Source organism: Lynx rufus, unplaced genomic scaffold (genome assembly GCF_022079265.1).
Source record: "Lynx rufus isolate CCGP_SWC_20201006 ecotype Redwood Valley unplaced genomic scaffold, mLynRuf1.p SCAF_5, whole genome shotgun sequence".
NCBI lineage: Eukaryota > Metazoa > Chordata > Mammalia > Carnivora > Felidae > Lynx > Lynx rufus.
In genome coordinates this window covers 145,480,726-145,498,929 of record NW_025814867.1, presented here as the reverse complement: position 1 = coordinate 145,498,929, position 18,204 = coordinate 145,480,726, and the positions used below count along the sequence as shown (strand labels likewise).

The 18,204-nt window shown below is 46.2% G+C and overlaps 1 protein-coding gene across 3 annotated transcripts in view; it reads left to right on the top strand.

Moving 5' to 3' along the window:
* Positions 1 to 663: 663 nt before the first annotated feature.
* The window catches only part of TIAM1 (TIAM Rac1 associated GEF 1), a 208,228-nt gene continuing 190,687 nt past the window's right edge, over positions 664 to 18,204 (top strand). For 2 of the 3 annotated variants that reach the window (XM_047100050.1, XM_047100047.1), the window contains exon 1: positions 664 to 759. The gene's annotated coding sequence lies outside the window, so the exon portion shown is untranslated. Of the gene's footprint in view, positions 760 to 6,599; positions 6,685 to 18,204 lie in introns of those variants that run through there. The other variant, XM_047100048.1, reaches the window with a different exon arrangement.

Genomic DNA, 18,204 nt, shown 5'->3' with positions numbered 1-18,204 from the left:
TGTCTTTCAGGGAGGAGTTTACACATGGCTCTAACTATGTTGGTAATTTTAATTTTTTGTGCTACATGATAGGTACTTGGGGGCTCATTATTTTATTTTCAGGTATATTTTCGTATGCCTGAAATACTTTGTAGTAAGTTTTCAGGGAAACAGGGGCAGTTGTAAGTGTTTTGTTTTGCCTTTCTGTCCCCCACTCTTTTTCAATAGATGTTTAGGAATTAGGCCTCCACTGACTAACCTATCCACATTCCTGCCTGTGCTGGGGTGGGGAGCACGGTGCAATTATTTAAGATTTCTGGCCTTTCAAATCCAGAAAGAGGCACTGCCTTCTTGCCATGTGCGAAATAAATGTGACAGGAACTTATGCTGTCTGCAGGGTGCCCAGGTTCATCTGTGAAGTGGTTAAGATCTGTTAGGAATAAATCTCTTCCCCTAAGGTTGTGAGGAGCCCAGAGCCGCGACCCTGAGTGACAGCCCGTCTGGGCTCTTGGTCTGGGGAACATGGAGGGGAGAATTAAATTGGGGAAGGAGGTGGAGAGGAGGGAGGTGGAGAGGAGGGAGGGGACGGTGGGTGGGGAGGAGCGACAAACCCTCTCCAACACACCCAAATGACCAGATTCATCACAGCACGAAACTTCACAAGTTACGCCCACTCCCTCTGCCAGAAGCCGGGGAAGGCTGCTGCTTCCTCATTTCTGTTACTGGAAGTTTGGAGACGTGAAGCAAGACGGGGAAGCATGCGCGCCGTGCCGAGCAGTGGTGAGCGTTAATTTCAAGCCCATTCTTTCCACCGGCGAATTTCTTTGTGTCGGGTGGCGAGGGGCAAGCAGCCGAGGCGGCTGTGGACAAGCAGAGGCCGATGGGGTCCCGAGCTCGGCGGCGGCGTTGAGGGGACCTGTGCGCCCGGAGCCCCGAGCCCCGCGGAATCGGCGAGCAGCGTCTCCACGCTGCGCCGGGATCCCTGGGGGGAGGGGGTGGGGGGACACTGCCTGTGTGGGTCCCGGCTCCCGGGCAAAGAGAGGATGGGGGCTTTGTGAGCCCTTCACCTTTACCCCTTTGCCTTCGGTATCCAGGGATCCTATGGGGAAGGGCGGGCGGGAGGGAGGCCGGGGGATCAGGTTACCCACCAGAGGTGCGTTCTGTCCCCACTGTCCCCGCTGTCTGGCTGCCCGTTCTGTAATGCCAGGTCAGTGCCGTTGACAATGAATCCATTGGGATTCAGTATTTCTGAAGGAATGTTCTGAAGCTGGGGCGCCCGACAGGCCCCCCGGGTCAGTATGGGAATTCTTTAGGGAGGCATCCGAAGTCTTGGGTTTCTCATTAATTTTGTGTCTGATTTAGTTCAGCTCAAGACTTCCTAGCCGTTGAGGTATCATTTGTGTATCCAGAAAATTTTTTTGAAAAGTATGAGTTTTTCTATGGCAGCTGCTTTCTCTCCAGGTTGATTGCCTAAGTCAGATTTGGGCGGGGTGGGGAGAGGAAGTTTGGGTGGAGGCTGGCACCCTGGTTGGGATCATTGCAAGCGACACTTAATATATGTTGCAGCAAATGATAAAGTTGGCCAAAGGTAAAGTTTCTTGTAAACATTCTTTAGATTTTATTTTGGAGCCCCTTTTAGAGCTTTGTGGTTTTGCTTCTGCATGAGGGTCCGATGGAAGCTTTTGGGCTCACTTACCCAATTCACCTGTTTCATATTTGATCAACAGGTTGGTGCAGGGCAGTGGGAGCTGTGTGTGTGTGTGTGTGTGTGTAGTTTAAAATAATCCTTCCTATGAATTCTTAGAGAATCATCTTATTTTTAGGGCACCTTCACAGAAGGGAAGAAATGTGTGGCTGTCATTATGCTGATAGAAAACCAAATTTCATTTTACAAGTGTTTCTCTCTGATCTGGGGTGGGTGCAATTAGGAGGATATCAATAGTTGATTTTATCATCTTCCTGATCCGACAGTGGGGCAGCCTGGCTTTCTCTTGGCACCTTCCATTTGAACTTTGGGGTCAGGGGCCGGGTTGCTGTGGCCACAGTTTTACTTAGTTTACTTCCACCTTCAGCTTCCCTGAAGTTAATGATACAGAAGTAAAATGAAATGACTTTAAACAAAAAATTTTTTTTTAACATTTATTCATTTTTGAAAGGCAGAGAGAGATTGAGTGCGAATGGGGAGTGGGCAGAGAGAGAGGGAGACACAGAAACAGAAGCAGGCTCCAGGCCCCTAGCTATCAGCACAGAGCCCGACGCGGGGCTTGACCTCATGGACCGCGAGATCATGACCTGAATGGAAGTCGCCACTTATCCGACTGAGCCACCCAGGTGTCCCCGAAATGAAATGACTTTTAAAGCAAAGTAGACGCGTCCCGGGAAAGGCCAACAGGTTGCATGGTCCAGGCTGTCACAACCGCTAGAGTCCTGTGTTCCTTGAGGGCTCAAGAAAGAGCATGGCATGGAGATGGGAACTTGATGCTTGAGTGAAGTTGTGTGGCCTGCTTCCTCCACCCCTAAGAAGTCTGTAGCAACTCACTCAACAGGAAAGACAACCCAATTGGATCTCGTGATAGTGCTGGTGAAACTAACTAATAGACCCTTGTTCACATGGAGTTTAATGGAACGATAATCCTCAGCCAGAGAAAGGGAGTATATTATTCATAAAGGTATTTAGAGATCACATGGGACTGTTTCATGTAGACATTTGGAATTAGATTACTTCTCCTATATGAATTGGTAGGTGTAGGTAGGTGTGAGAGAATGTTACAATTTCTGTATCATTATTTTTTTCCTCAAGGTCCTCTTACCTCTCCCATAAAGAAGAGGTTTGGCTCTGATTGTGTGTGTGTGTGTGTGTGTGTGTGTGTGTGTGTGTGTGTGTGTGTGTGTTTGAAGTGGCAGGTTCAATTTGTTTAATAGAAATAGGGCCATTAAGATTATCTTGTTTTAGTAACTAGATAGTCTTTTATAGGAATTTTTCTATGTCACGTAAATATTAACATTTATTGGTAGAAAGTTGTACATAATATCCTTTTATACTATTTTAAAAGACTGAATGGCATCTGTAGAAATGTTTTCCTTTGTCATTCCTGGCATTGGTTATTTGTGCTTTTCTTCTTCTTGGTCAGTCTTGCTAATGTATTATCAATTTTACTGGCATTTGAAAGAACCAACTTTGGGTTTTGTTTGTATTTGAAATGAAACATAAACACTGCCTCCTTTCTTAAGTTTACATGCATTTTAAAAATTCTGTGCTGTGGAACACTGTCAAAAAAGATGTTAAGAGCCTTTAAAACTAAGTAACTGAGTCTCCTGGCTGTAAGGAGGCAGACATTCTGTATTCATTTTTATGTGTCTCTGAAATAATGTTTCTCGGTTTTATTAAACCATACCTGGTGTTCTTGAGAATCCTACCCAGTGCATCAAATTGTTCTAAGATGGTTTTGTACATTCACTGGGGCACACCCTGTGAAATTGTTTTGGAAACTTCTAGCTAGAATTTACATAAGACTTGCTGGTAATTTAATGTGAATTGTAGGTACCCTTCAACCTACTTGACAATACAGATTTATTTTGTACTAGGGCAGAGGAAATTTGCTGTAATGACCAAGAAAGTTTCATTTTGGTTCATATTTAATACATGAGTCTTGGCATTTTAACGTTTTTCTCGGAAAATCTTTCTGAGTTTGTGACCGTGTAAGAACGAGAACATTAGAGCCAGAAAGACCTGGATCTGAAGTCTTTTTTCTTTTAAGTTTATTTATTTAAGTAATCTCTACATCCAGTGTGGGGCTCAAACTCACGACCCTGAGATCGAGAGCCACGTGCTCTACCCACCGAGCCAGTCAGGTGCCCATGGATCCGAATTCTTGTTCTGCCACTTGTAGCTAGCTCTGTGACTTCCAGAAAGTTGCCTAACCCCTCTGAGCTTACATTTCCCTTCCTGTGAGATGGAAATAATGAAAATTGCTCAGGGGGCTGTTGTGAGATTTCTGAGTACTCCTGTAAGGCACCTGGCTGGTGATTTGGAACAAAGTGGGCACTTAATGGGGTGCAGCGTGTTGCGTGTTTTCGCCTCCTGCCCTTTCTGGTTGTACTTGCAACCTCACAGCTTCCCTGGGTGCTGCCTTCCAGAAGTGTGAAAGGTTATTGCAACAGAATGAAACAAAGCCACTTCTCCCATCTGTTCTCTTCATATTTGGGGCAGATGGGCTACCAAGGTCCCTTTCCATGTTTTCAGTATTTTCGTCTTATTATCCTAGTTGATTGGTGTTATACTGGCTGTATATTTTTCCACTCCGAGTTTTCAAATTAAATGTTTTAAAAATCTAACTTTATTTTATTATTTCTTTAATGTTTATTTACTTTTGAGAGAGAGAGAGAGAGAGAGAGACAGTGTGAGTTGGGGAGACGCAGAGAGAGAGGGAGACACAGAATCTGAAGCAGGCTCCAGGCTCTGAGCTGTCAGCACAGAGCCCAACGTGGAGCTTGAACTCAGGAACCAAGAGATCATAACCTGAGCCGAAATCGGACATTTTTTTTTTTTAATTTTTTTTTTTTAACGTTTATTTATTTTTGGGACAGAGAGAGACAGAGCATGAACGGGGGAGGGGCAGAGAGAGAGGGAGACACAGAATCGGAAACAGGCTCCAGGCTCCGAGCCATCAGCCCAGAGCCCGACGCGGGGCTCGAACTCACGGACCGCGAGATCGTGACCTGGCTGAAGTCGGACGCTTAACCGACTGCGCCACCCAGGCGCCCCCGAAATCGGACATTTAACCGATGGAGCCACCCAGGCGACCCTTCAATTTTTTTTTTAATGTTTATTTATTTATTTATTTATTATTTTTTTTTAATGTTTATTTATTTTTGAGAGAGAGAGAGAGAGAGCGCAAGCCGGGGAGGGACAGAGAGAGGTGGACAGAGGATCCAAAGCAGGCTCCATGCTGTCAGCAGCGAGCCCGATGTGGGGCTTAAACTCACAAACCCTGAGATCATGACCTGAGCTGAACTCAAGACGCTCAACCGACGGAGCCACCTCGGCACCCCTTCCACCCCAGTTTTTACGTTACCTTCCTGGGATTATTATTTTTGTCTTCAGTTTATCTCACTTCCTTGAGAGTCTCACTGCTCTGTTATTTCCTCCCTCCCTCCCTGCCTCCCAGCCTCCTTTCCCTTCCGTAGAAATGAAATGAGCACTCAGCTCAAACTTGGCAGAGACGGGGCTGTAAGTTAGTGGGGTTGCTTCTCCAAAGGGAAATTGGTAACATGTAGTTATTCCAGAACTCCAGTTACTCTAGAAGAGATGCTCAATGTCACTAATCATCAGGGAAATGCAAAGCAAAACCACTACGAGATACCAGCTCTCTACCAGAAAGACAAGAAATAACAAGGTTCGGCTGTGGAGAAAAGGGAACCCTCATGCACCATTGGTGGGAATGTAAACCAGGAGGCAGATGGGGCTGAGGATAACCATATCAGGGTTTTATTGCTATAGCATTTTCTGAGAGTGTTTTTCCAGAGCTTAAAGTTCCTTGGTACTTTGGGGGTGTGTGTGTGTGGGGGGGAAGTGTGGATTGTTTAATGCTATGGCTGACCTCACAACCAAGAAAGGAAGTGAGAGGCATAGGGTGAGGAAGTTGGCTGGGTAATATTCCTCCACAAAGGAATATGGCATTCTTGAAGTGATCCAACCCTGCAGCTGTTTGCTCTTCTTGGGGTTTGTCAATTGAAGAAGGTCCCGGGGACTATATGGCATAATCAGTTAGTGTTTCTTCAGGTGTCTAATAATGCAAGGGGCTGGACTGGGGAAGGGAAGGGGTCGTCAGCTGGGAAAAGGCTTACCAGTGCCACGCCAACATCATTCAGTGCTCTGCTCGAGGAGTGAGTCTTGGCTTACATTTTTTGCGGTGAATCGGCCTCAACAACAGATTGACTAGCTGCCTTTGATCTGGCCCGTCAGCTGTGACCCAGTGTGCTGAGTAACTGTGCTGTTATTTGTATTGGTTGGTGTTTTTATGAGAGTAGGGGACAAGGAGGCGTATAGTCTTCATGAGTGTTTTGCAACACGACGCCTCTGGTTTATTTTGATGCTGTTGCTTGAAAACAAGTGTCAGCATGGTATTCCCTGGTAAAACTTTTGGGGGAGAGATCATCACTTTTGGAAAGTTTGGTTAGGAGTGGGTTTGTGAGATCTTGTACTGAAGCATGGAGCCTCATGCAATACCTTGGAAATGTATGCTCCAGTGTTTGAGATCTCTGTAAATTTACTTCTGTAAATCCAGAGATTTTGGTGGGCAAGGATAACTATGGCCAAAGTGCTTTCTCCAAAGCCATGGTCGAATAAGGGCCTGCTAAATACTTCTTTGATTATTAAAGTACTAATACTAAATACTGATTTACTGAGCATCTACAACATACTTTTCCTGTGTTCTCTTGTTACTGTCTCAGAGGGTGATACTGCATTCTCTAGTAGTGCATAAAAAATGAGCATAAAACCCGTTATTTTCCTGTGTCTGCTCTTGTAGGTAGAACTGGTGTGAACTGAGGCCCACATATCTAGACCTGAAAGCCAGGAGGAGAGGAGGGTTGGTACCATGTGGTGTGATATTCTGAATCCTAGTCTCTTATCTAGGAAGTGATCGGCCTCTTTGGATGGCACATATGGGGATCTTGAGAGAAGCCTCTTCTCCTTGGGATGGGGTAAGTGAGGCATTTGCAGAAGGTTGGGAAATGAACATTCAAGTTTTTATTTATTTATTTTTTAAAGTTTATTAATTTGTTTTGAGAGGGAGAGAGAGAGAGAGAGCGAGAGAGCAAGCAGGGGAGGGGCAGAGACAGAGAAGGAGAAAGAGAATCCCAAGCAGGCTCTGTGTCGTCAGAGCAGAGCCCGATGTAGGGCTCAATCTCATGAACCGTGGGATCATGACCTGAGCCGAAATGAAGAGTCAGATACTCAACTGACTTAGCTACCCAAGCGCCCGAGGATTCAAGCTTTTAAAGTCCTTATTGTTTTAGGACCCTGTCCAAATCCTCCTGTCCTGGGACAATAGGAGGTTCGTTATTTGTGACTGCCGTTTTGTGGAAAGAGGCGTTGCTGATTCTCCTCATTCACAATTTGAGACTTTGAAATTGATTTCCTGGGAACCATTGGATGTGTAGGGTCCCATTGTTGGATCATTCCACGGACAAGCCAATGTTTTGGGCTTGATGAAGAGGGCACAGTGGTACAACCCATGTCAGGGACCCCACGGGCTGGGTCTGCCCCTTGTGAGTGACCACTGATTAGCATTGATTCTTTATGCTTTGAGTCATGAGGAAGAAGATTCCCCCTGATTCTCAGATTATATTGTTTCAAAGACCTCACAGAGTAGTCTTCCGACCTTTGTCTTCCTGCCATCAGTTTTGCCTGCCCTTGTGATACCAGGAAAGGAGAAGAAGAAGGAATTATTTTGGAGTGCAACAGGGGAAACTTGGTATCAGCATGGGTTTTTTCTGGGGCTGTGGCCATGAGATCATGTTACTTTTGATAGAGCTTCCCACTGAAAGGGTCAAGCCGTAAATCTACAACCTTACAGGCACTCTGAGCAGAGAAATAATGCCACAGACACCTTCCTCCCTCACTTTCCCTTCTGCCAAGTGGGGACAGGGCCATGTCAGTCCTCCTGTACTTCCTGGGGGTGGGGGGGGGGAATGAATTAGACCACAAGGGGCTTTATGACTACACAGAGTTGCAGGTATTCCTTTTGTGTTTGCCTTCCTCCCCATGAACAAACCCACCCAAGCCTGGATGTTGGGTAACAACGCCGCACTATTCACCCTTTATCACGTTTTGATCGTATGCTGGCCGATTCAGAGTTTGAACAATAATATGGGACTACCCGCTCGGGGGAGAGGAGGAATCGCAGATGCTTCCTGAGGCACGATCCCCACCGTGTTGTTGTTTTTCTTTTGATCTGACTATAGTAAGAGCAGTTAGCCTGAGACCAACCCAGTGAGCCTGAGACCAACACTTTTAACAGATTTTTAATTTTTTTTTTCAACGTTTTTTAATTTATTTTTGGGACAGAGAGAGACACAGCATGAACGGGGGAGGGGCAGAGAGAGAAGGAGACACAGAATCGGAAGCAGGCTCCAGGCCCTGAGCCATCAGCCCAGAGCCTGACGCGGGGCTCGAACTCACGGACCGCGAGATCGTGACCTGGCTGAAGTCGGACGCTTAACCGACTGCGCCACCCAGGCGCCCCTTAACAGATTTTTAAATGTACAATACAGTGTAATTCACTATCGGCACAGTATTTCACGGTGGATCTCCAGAACGTTTTCATCTGGCATCACTGAAATAACGTCTCCAATGATTAGCGCCTTCCCACTTCCCCCCTCCCTCCGGCTCCAGGCAAGCACCATTCTGCTTCCATGAGTTAGACTATGTCAGATGCCCCCATGTACGTGGAATCATGTGGCATTTGTCTTTCTGTGACCAGCTAATTTCACATGGCATCATGTTCTCCGGGTTCATCCATGTTGCTGCAATACTGCAAGACTTCCTTCTTCTTAAAGGCTGACTAATATTCCATTGCGCCCGTACCCACTGCGTTTTTTTTTTGCCCCCCATTCATCCGTTGCTGGACATTTAGGTGGTTTTTACATTTCCGCTGTTGTGAATCGTGCTGCAGTGAACACGGGAGTGCTCGTATCTCTTTGAGATCTGCTTTCGTTTCTTCCCGATGAAAAATACCCATGAGTGGGCTCGTGGATCATATGGTAGTGCTATTTTTAAGTTTTTTTGAGAAGCCTCCCTACTGTTTTCCACAGCGGCTGCACGCTTTTGCATTCTGATGCCCACAGTTTTTATAGTTTCCCAGCCGGCGCGGCAGGCCCTGCTTTTGCGGGTCTTGCTGTGACTTGTGCCTCCGGTCTTACCTGTTGCTCTTGAACCAGACCGGCGGCCTTTCCCACTCCGCTCTCCGCGTGTACAAGGCAGCCTGGGGACCTCCCTTGCAGCATGTACATCACACTGGATTATCATAATTGGGTTCCTTGGCTTTTTCAAGGGCTAAAAAAACTGATATAAATGATAACAGTACAAGGATATTAGAACAACGGCGAGCCCCTTCGTGGCACCTGCCTTCCGTGCTTTGCCCCAGTGCCTCGGATTCACTTAGCTTTCGTGCATATTTGTTCGCTGCCGTGTGCTTTCACTCCCATGAGGCTCCTTCTTTGCTGGAGGGGCTGCCCTTGGGGGTGGATCCCCCTTTGACCAAGGAATTCCTCTGCTTCCAGGGCGGTCCTTAGGCAGGACTAACCATGGGGGCGGGGCACGCGGATTTTAGGACAACTCTGAGGTTTCCTTTGTCCTGTTTCCAGAGAACCCTTCTGGCTTCCTTTTCCTGCTCCCCAACTTGTTTTCTGTACAAATGCTTCCTAATAAATAACTTAGACAGGAGTTCTAACTCTGGCTTCAGTAACTTGTTTAAAGCAACAGAGGTAGAAAGTGGGGAGCTAGCTAGCAATTGGAGCCCCAGTCACCTGACTTCAGGATCTGTGCTCTTAGCCAGAATGTTCCTGTGTGTTTCTGCAAGGCAGGACTGCGTGCCCTCCCTTTTCTGTACATTTGCCTCAGTGTGGATTAGAGGGGCTGCCGTGGGGTATTCCGTAATGACCTGCTTAATGAGTGACTGACTGTCTCACTGTCCGCAGGCTGTTCCCCCAGTCAGCCCTACCTGAGTCCTGTCTCTGGGCATTTGTCCACTCACTTGCCCCCTAACATGGCCTTCTCCCAGCTCTCTTTCAGAGTCTACCCCAACCTCCTTCCTCCTTGCTGCTTCTCTGGTCTGGCCCAACCTGCTGTCATTTTCCCCTATCGGAACGAGTACTACTTGTATAGCAGTTTCCCCTTATCTGTGGTTTCACTTCCCCCTGGTCCATGGTCAGCCATCGTCCACAATCAGGTGATCCTCCTTCTGACCTGCCGTCCGCAGGTCCCGTAGTAGGGGCGCCTTGGTGGCTTAGTCGGTTAGGCGTTTCCAAGTCTCAGTCTCAGCTCAGGTCTTGATCTCAGCGTCGTGAGTTCAAGTTCCGCACCAGGCTCCTTGCTGGATGTGAAGCCTACTTAAAAAAATAAAAGGTCAGCAGTAGCCTAACACTACGTCACTGTGTCTACATCACTCACCTCACTTCATCTCATCATGTGGGAATTTTATCATCTCCCATCAGCACAAGCAGAAGGCCGAGTATAGCACAATAAGATATTTTGAGAGGCCACATTCACATAACTTTGTAAATTACAGTATGGTTTTTAGTTGTTCTGTTTTCTTATTAGTTAACTGTTAATCTCTTACTATGCCTAATTTATAAATCAAGCTTTATCTTAGGTACATGTAGTTAGGAAAAGCCATTGTGTATATAGGCTTTGGTACTGTCTGCGGTTCAGACGTCCACTGGGGGTCTCAGAACGTATCTTCTGCAGATGACGGGGGACTGCTGTGTATCTTCTCCCCCACCCCACCCCAGCATGATTGTAAATCCTGGAGAGCTACCATTGCGTGCCCTGAACCACAGGGTAAGTATTTGGCGACTTGACTCTTTGGGGATTAATCAGAACCTAGTCAGAGCTGTCCAAAGAAATGCCAAGGTTGTTTCTAGGTTCCGTGAAATAATGTGGTCAGAGAACAAAATTGAAAAAAAAATAAGCAATGGACAAATCTAAAATTTGTTAGCCCATTTTTGTGTGAGCCCATGTGCACATTTTCACGCTGCAGCTGTCCAAGTTGAACCACAGAGTGGATGTCTCATCCCTTGGCTTCAAGCACAATGGCTAGCCATCCCCTACCACTGCTACCCCCCCCGCCCCCCCCCACCATGGGAATTTAAGGAGATTTATGTGATGAATAATGTGGATTTTCTTCCAGTTCTTGGGTTGTGGTTTGACAAACTTCATGCGAATCATGGGTGAAACATGTCAAGTGTCTCCCCTCACCCCACCCATTTGAAACATAACAAAGATGTCTTCCAGCGTCAATATATTACATTTTGCTGATGGCTGCCACCTGTCCACAGTGACCTCCCCTCCTTGGCTGACTCAGACACACTTTGTCTCCTCTTGGGTTTGCCTCCACCTTTATGTCCAGGAAAGAGGGTCAGTCCAGAACTGAAGATACAGAGGAAAAGAAGCTACGTATATGTGTGTGCGCCTGGCATTCTGCTAAGTGTTCTCTATCAGAGTATATGACTGATCCCCATGACCATGCCGGCATGTGCTGTTCTCTCCAAGTCCAGTCAGAACCCATGTGATCTCACTAAAACCACATATTGTGGTGACCCTGGATTTGAACTGTCTTTTGTTTGACTTCTAAACCCATGACTCTTTCATTCTAATTAGACACAGGTGTTTGGATGATGATTCTTATGATCCTATTAACTCTAGAATTCTGAGGCTCCTGGGTTCTTTTCTGACCTTTTCCTTTTCTACCGTAGCCAATTCCCCTTAGCACTTCGCTTCTTGTGATTTGCTAAAGTCAGGATTGCCTGAAATACCATGTTTAGGTGGGGCTTTTTGGAAGTGGGGTGTCCAATACTTGAAAAACTGTAATATTAGGGATCTGACTTTATTTTTAGATAGCCATCCACAGGTGAAACATAATCAAGACCATCCTTTGAACACCCTCAGGAAAGTTAAAAGTTCTTCCTTCTTTTTAAGAAGGAACCTCCCTAGCTAGACTGAGGACTTTCTCATCACTGTCTTATCCTGCAGCACATCGAGCCTGAGATGTTGGTGCCTTGGGCCTGACGCAGCAGGACACCCTGGGTCGTTTGGCTCTTCTGGGCCTCTTGTGCCCACATTGCATAAACATTGGCATGGCAGGGACAGATGGCCACTCGGGAGGCTCCTTTGATGTCACATTTGGTTGCCTGGGTGGGGGGTAGGGGTGGCTGTATCCAGTCTCCACAGGAGGAGAAGCTGACTGGGAAATACCTACCTGAGAGTGGGTAAACAAAAGCTTAAGTCCAGAAAGCTAGGGACCCTGGTACGTCCGCAGTCCGCAGGCCGGGCACTAATGGAGTCAGGTTTACATAAGTGTGTTTAGCTTGGGAGGAAGCCAGTTGGCTCAGAGCAAAGCCTTTTCTCTCCGCTCCTAATTGATGCTTTTGGAGTTCTGTTTTCTTATGAGAGAATGTGAATGGTCTGGGGGTGGGGGTGGGGGTGGTGAGGAAAGTGATGGGATTGCAGATAATTACTTTCAGAGCTAGCAAGAGCATTCATTCCTGAAGGCTGGGTTAGCTTTGCTGGAGGCTCCGGTGAAAGTACCTGAAATCCCAGGAGAGTCGAGATAGAGCAGTGGGGGCCCTTCTCAGTGAGAATCGGCTGGTCAGGCAGCATCAGTCTGCGTAACGGGGACTGAAAGCTTCGGTGGAAACAGGAAGGATGGTAATGAAGAACCCCCAGACAGGGAGTGCGTGAGGCAGCCCAATTGTGCCTGAAAGAAACATCCAGAGTTGACAGCATGCGACACTCGAGCGGGTTTTTGGTGGTTTTAGCTTTAGAGGGAACATCGGAGGTAATTACGGTCGCCTACATGCAAAGCAAGCATGGAGTTCAGTCACGGTGGAAAAGCCAAAAGCCACAAGGGTTGATTGAAAGCTTTTCCTACTCTAGCCTCCGGGTAATAATAACCGTTGCTCTTTATTTCTCTAATGCATTTACAGACGTCGCAACAAACCGAAGTAAGGTAATGTATTCAAGTTAACGCAGTGACGTCCAGTGTCTGGGCTTCATGTTGATTGGGAGGCGGGAAGGTAGTTCATTGATTTATTCATTTCTTCAAGTCACTCGTTGGGTGGCCCTGGGTATCATCCTTGGAGGTGTCCGTGGAGGGGCCAGTGACGTGTGACACACAGCTCACCCTCCCGCAAGGAACTTACAGTGTAGAAGGGGAGAAATGATAACGCCGTGGGAAAGTTCATAGGGAGCCACCTGAGAGCCATCATCGAGAAGTTTGGTGTTTTGGAAGGGTCAGGACGTTAGCCATTCCGCGGTAGAATGGTGGAACGATCGGGAAAGCTATTAATGATATTCCTGATTTCTGTTGCTTATTAAGAGCTCACTCTCTGCCTGGCACAGTTTTAAATGCTTAACGTGTATTAACCACGTTAATAACCCAATAACCCACTGAGCTATTAGCATCTCAGTTTCACAGCTGAAGAAACTGAGGCAGAGAGAGGTAAGAGATGATGCAGCCAGCGTATGGGCGGTCGGCCCTCCTGACTACCCCATGCCTCTGTGGCCCTTTCCATTTCCCATCTTCCTCTGTTGCTGGAACTGTCGGTGCACCCATAGTATTTTTCTTTTTAAGAAGTCAGGGACAGACATCCCACGTGAGGGCTTAGTTTTTCTGTTCCACTTTCTTCTTTTAATCTGAAATTTAAACACTGTTTTTTATTTTAATTCCCTGCGTTGCATTAGTCTCACGTGAACAGCACAGTGTGATTGGACAAATCCATACGTTATGTGGTGCTCTCCACGAGGTGGCTACCATCTGGCTGTTCCATTTTTTCCGCGTTTAGAGCAATCTAGTTTGTGCGGGTGCCTGATGGGCCATTTAGTCATGAGTAACCAGCGGACTTTTTTTTTTTTTTTTTTTTTTTAGGTCCTTGGAGGGTGATTTTAATTATCATATAAATAGCATGAATATGAGTGTGGGAGTTTTATTACTCAGTTCCTTGGTGGTGGTTTGAAGGTTTTCTCTGGGTGGTTCCAGTGTCAGTGTTGACACTGCTGGAAGTTGTCTCTTGCGAGGGCGCAGCGCTTTTTCTCTTTCGGTGAAGTGCCATTTCTTTGGTTGTGGTTTTGTTTGTTTGTTTGTTTTTAATTAGGTGAGAGAGGTAAATGCAGTCATTTGTATTTAAACAAAATGGTTATTATTTGCCAGTTAATGTTTATGGAAGAAAATGGAAGGCAGAGGAGAGCACCAGGGTAGAAGTCCAGTGACCTGAGGTTTTTTGGGTTTTGTTTTTTTGATGTGCCCTTCCTAACTCTTGGACATTAGGAGAGTCCGCTGTTGGGGCAGTGAATTATGTGGTCAGGGTCCTTGTGATGTACGGAAGTCTCTTCCTGTATGATAGAGCCTGGAATAAGGATATTCTGTATCAAGACTCGACTTTTTAACCTGGTATTACTACATTATTTATTTAAATGTGTTGTTTTAGACCCAGATGCTGTGGCTGCGTTTTATATTTTTGGTGTTATACTTAAAACATTGTGTCACCCTCTGGTTGTGTTTTCTTTCTCTCTCTTTCCTTTGCACTCCAAGAATGGGTTTTCATGTAGGACGAAAATGGAAACTAAAGAAGAGACAAAATCTGGAAGTAATTTTCAGCAGTAGAGAAATTAAACAAAATGAGAAAACACACCATTTTGTTGCTAGCTGCGTAAAGGGAACATAGGAGTGCATGCTTGCTTTTTCCCAGTGGTGGCTACATTCTATGTGGATTACTTTTTCATTGGGACTGTAGAGTGAAAAGAACGCACAAAGCAGATCTGAATGTTAAATATTTCCATCTTGTCAAGAGCACATCAACTTGGCATTTAAACTCCGATTGCCTGCCTCTTATTTCTATAATTTGAAATCAGATGGCAATCCGGCAAGTGAGAACCTTGGTTCAGGTGACCCCTGTCTATTTATCCATCTGGCCTCCTCTCCAGTTCCCTTTTTAACTCACAAATGGGAGTGGGTGGGAATGCCCAGGAATACTTTGAATGTGGTAAATACAGGATGTGGGGAAATTCATCTGCGAAATGTCAGCCTTCAGGAGACATTTTGTAAATGTCTACGTTTACAAATGGAAAATGGAAGGCCTGCTAAAACGCCCTGTGATTTGAGTTTTTAAAGCTGGTGTGGCACAGTTGGGGATTCCTGATCCTGAGTAGTAAGGCGATGTGGGGTCTTGGGTAGTAGGAATGCATTTCGATTTCAGAAATGTTGAGAATGAATTTTGATTTAAGAAATCATTGAGAAAATGGTTCCTTCTGATATCTGATATCTTATCTTAAAATATGTTCGAGTTCCTGGGCATCATATTTTATCACATTTCATCCTGAGAGATGCCTTGAGGAGTTTTGGCCTAATGGCCTGTGGTCTATGTTTTCATGTGATGGGCTGGCTCCCCTTTTCCATGACGTGGATCTATCTGACTTGAGATCCCCACATTTCTTAAGCCTTTTGTTTAATAATTATAATGGGATTTTGATGGAATTGGTTGAATGAATGTTTACGTTACTAATTAATTTCTATATCTGTGTCTAGGGACTTGTGTGAATTTTTGTTTTAAAATTTTTTAATATTTATTTTTGAGAGAGAGAGAGAGAGCGAGTTGGGGAGGGGCAGAGAGAGAGGGAGACACAGAATCTGAAGCAGGCTCCAGGCTCCGAGCTGTCAGCAGAGTCTGATGCCGAGCTTGAACTCATGAACCGCGAGATTATGACTTGAGCCGAAGTCAGATGCTTAACCGACTGAGCCACCCAGGCACCCCTATGAATTTTTGTCTTAAAATTTGTCATAATCTTGGTTGAATGTTGAAAACGCATTTACCAGCCAACAATTTGCTTAGCACCTGCCATGTGCTATGCCCAGTGAGAGGCTCATGGAACTCAGGCAGGGATATGGCCGATCTGGTGGGTCTCTCAACCGAAGTCACAGGCTAGTGGCACCAGTTGAGAAAAATGGACTGAGGGTAATGGAATTGACAGCAAAGTCCCACCGACAGATTTTTTAAATAGGGACAAAAGAAAACATTCAAAACGTTTTACATTTCAGAGTTTGTAAATCCATTTGAAGTGCTTGAGGAAAGCATAGCATGCAGAATGGATGCACGTATGTATACAACTGAAACCAGACTTCTTTGATGATTTAATGTCTCAAAAAAGGTTCTTAGAAAGAGGGATTTTCCTCTTTCTAAGTATGGAGATGTTTTGTCTTCACCTCACTAGGGTTTTCCTTTCCATTTCTCTCGGTTATCTTTTTGCTTCCGAAAATGCTGGTAGAAACCTACAAGCATCTATCTGCACTGAAACCTACAGCACACAGTTGTCCATAGCAGCTGCATTCATAACTGCCCAAACTTGGAAGCAGTTTAGTAGGTGGAAGGCCCTTGAGCAGCTGAGTGGATAAGTAAGCCATGGTCATCTATACAATGGGATATTATTCACCGCTAAAAAGAATGATCAAGCCGTGAAAGCCGTGGAAGTACCCCAAGTGTAGAGGGACAATCTAAAAAATATATAAGAGGACGCTTGGATGGCTCAGTCAGTTAAGCATCTGACTCTTGATCTCGGCTCAGGTCATGATCTCACGTCACGGTTCGTGGATGGAGCCCCATGTCGGGCTCTGCACCGACATCATGAACTCTGCTTAAGATTCTCTCTCTCTCTCTCTCTCTCTCTCTCTCTCTCTCTGCCCCTCCCCCGTTCGCTCTCTCCCTGTCTCTCTCTCTCTCTCTCTCTCAAATAAACCAACTTTAAAAAAAAGAAAAAGAAGTACATACTGTCAGATTCAACACTGTGACATGCTGGAAAAGGCAGAACTATGGAGACAATAAAAGTCAGTAGTTGCCAGGAGCTTGGGGGAGGGGAGGCAGGGGTAAACAGGCTGAGCGCAGGATTTTAAGGGCAGTGAAACAACTCTGTGTGGTCTTTATAATGATGCATATAATGTCAGCATACATTTGTTACAACCTGCAGAATGTACGATACCAAGTGTGACCCCTGACGTAAATGATGGATTTGGGTTGATCACGTAGCAGTATAGGTTCACTGAGGATAAGAGCTGTGCTACTCGGTGGGGGTTGTTGATAGTGGAGGCAGCTGTAGGGGTGTAGGGGCAGGAGGCCCAGGAGAACCCTACATCCTGCTCACTTTTGCTACAAACCTGAAAGTACTCCATAAAATAAAATCTACTCAACGATAGCCACGTTGTATACCCAACATACAAGCCACGGTTGGGGAAACAGCTGTGAATTCTCTTCACGGTGCCCAGTAAAATGTCTCTTGATTTGTATTACTTCTCAAAGTCCTTTCTGGCCCCTCTGCTTGGGAAGCAGCTGGCGGACGGCACGGAGGGTTCCTTATCAAGCAGGAGACTCTGATGGTCAGAGAACTGGGGTATCATGAGAATGGAGATCTTGATCCCTGACACCTTCAGGGCTGTGAAAGCGTTGATTTCAAGTTCCTGTTTTCCCCTTCTGATCTTGTATCGTGCCATTGTTGGTATTAAGGATGCAGTTTTGATGAACTTACCCTTTGGTATGTTACAGGTTAGTGGGACTTTCCTGCAATGGGCATGGTGATGGAGGAGTTGACTTCGGTAGCATTTAAAAATACTATGGCCTGGAGACCGGAAACCGTCCACTCCTGCCTTGATCGTGTGACCTTTCCCTGGGGAGTTCTCTTGGAAGCTGTGTGTACGGGGCACACGAACATGGGACTGAGCGATTACACAGATTTTTCTGGACGTTTTCATCAGCGTTTCTCCTTACAGGTGGTCTGTCACTTTTCTGAGGTCCTCATTCGTGCCTTCAGCAAATAGTTATTGAGCATTTCACTTTATGCCAGGCCACTTCCAGGTTCCAGGGGCATAGTAGTGAACGAGACCTAGAAGAATGTGCATGCGTGTAACTGGCATCCTGGAGGCAGAAGACAGACAATGAACAAGTGGCTAGAACATGGAGTGTGTTGGGTTATCACCGCAGTGGGGGGCCACGAAGCAAGGAAGGGGCCAGGAAGAGTCCAGGGAATTGAACTTTGGAATGGGGGAGGGGAAAGGCCCACTGCAGGGGTGACTTTGGAGCAAAGAGGTTTTTGTTTTTTGTTTTTTGTTTGTTTTTTTTGGTTAACAGACAGGGGTGATCTCCGTGGAGAGAAGCAGGGGGTCTGGTGTGCTGGAAAAGTAGCTTGGAGGCCACTGGGGCTTGGGTGGAGAGAGCATTCTGGAGAAATGGGAGATGAGGCCAGGAGGGGCCAGGAGGACTGTTGGTGAGAAGGGAAGCCTTTGGAGGGTTGTGAGTGTAGTTGCTGTCAGACATGATCGGATTTAGGTTTCAGAAGGGTCTCTCTGAGTGCGCTGTTGAGAGGTGAGGCAGCTTTCTCACTGTGACCCTCCGGCCATTAACGACCCTTAAGTCTGAGCAGTGATGTTGGGTTCTTGCTCACACAGCCCCGATCCCACTGGT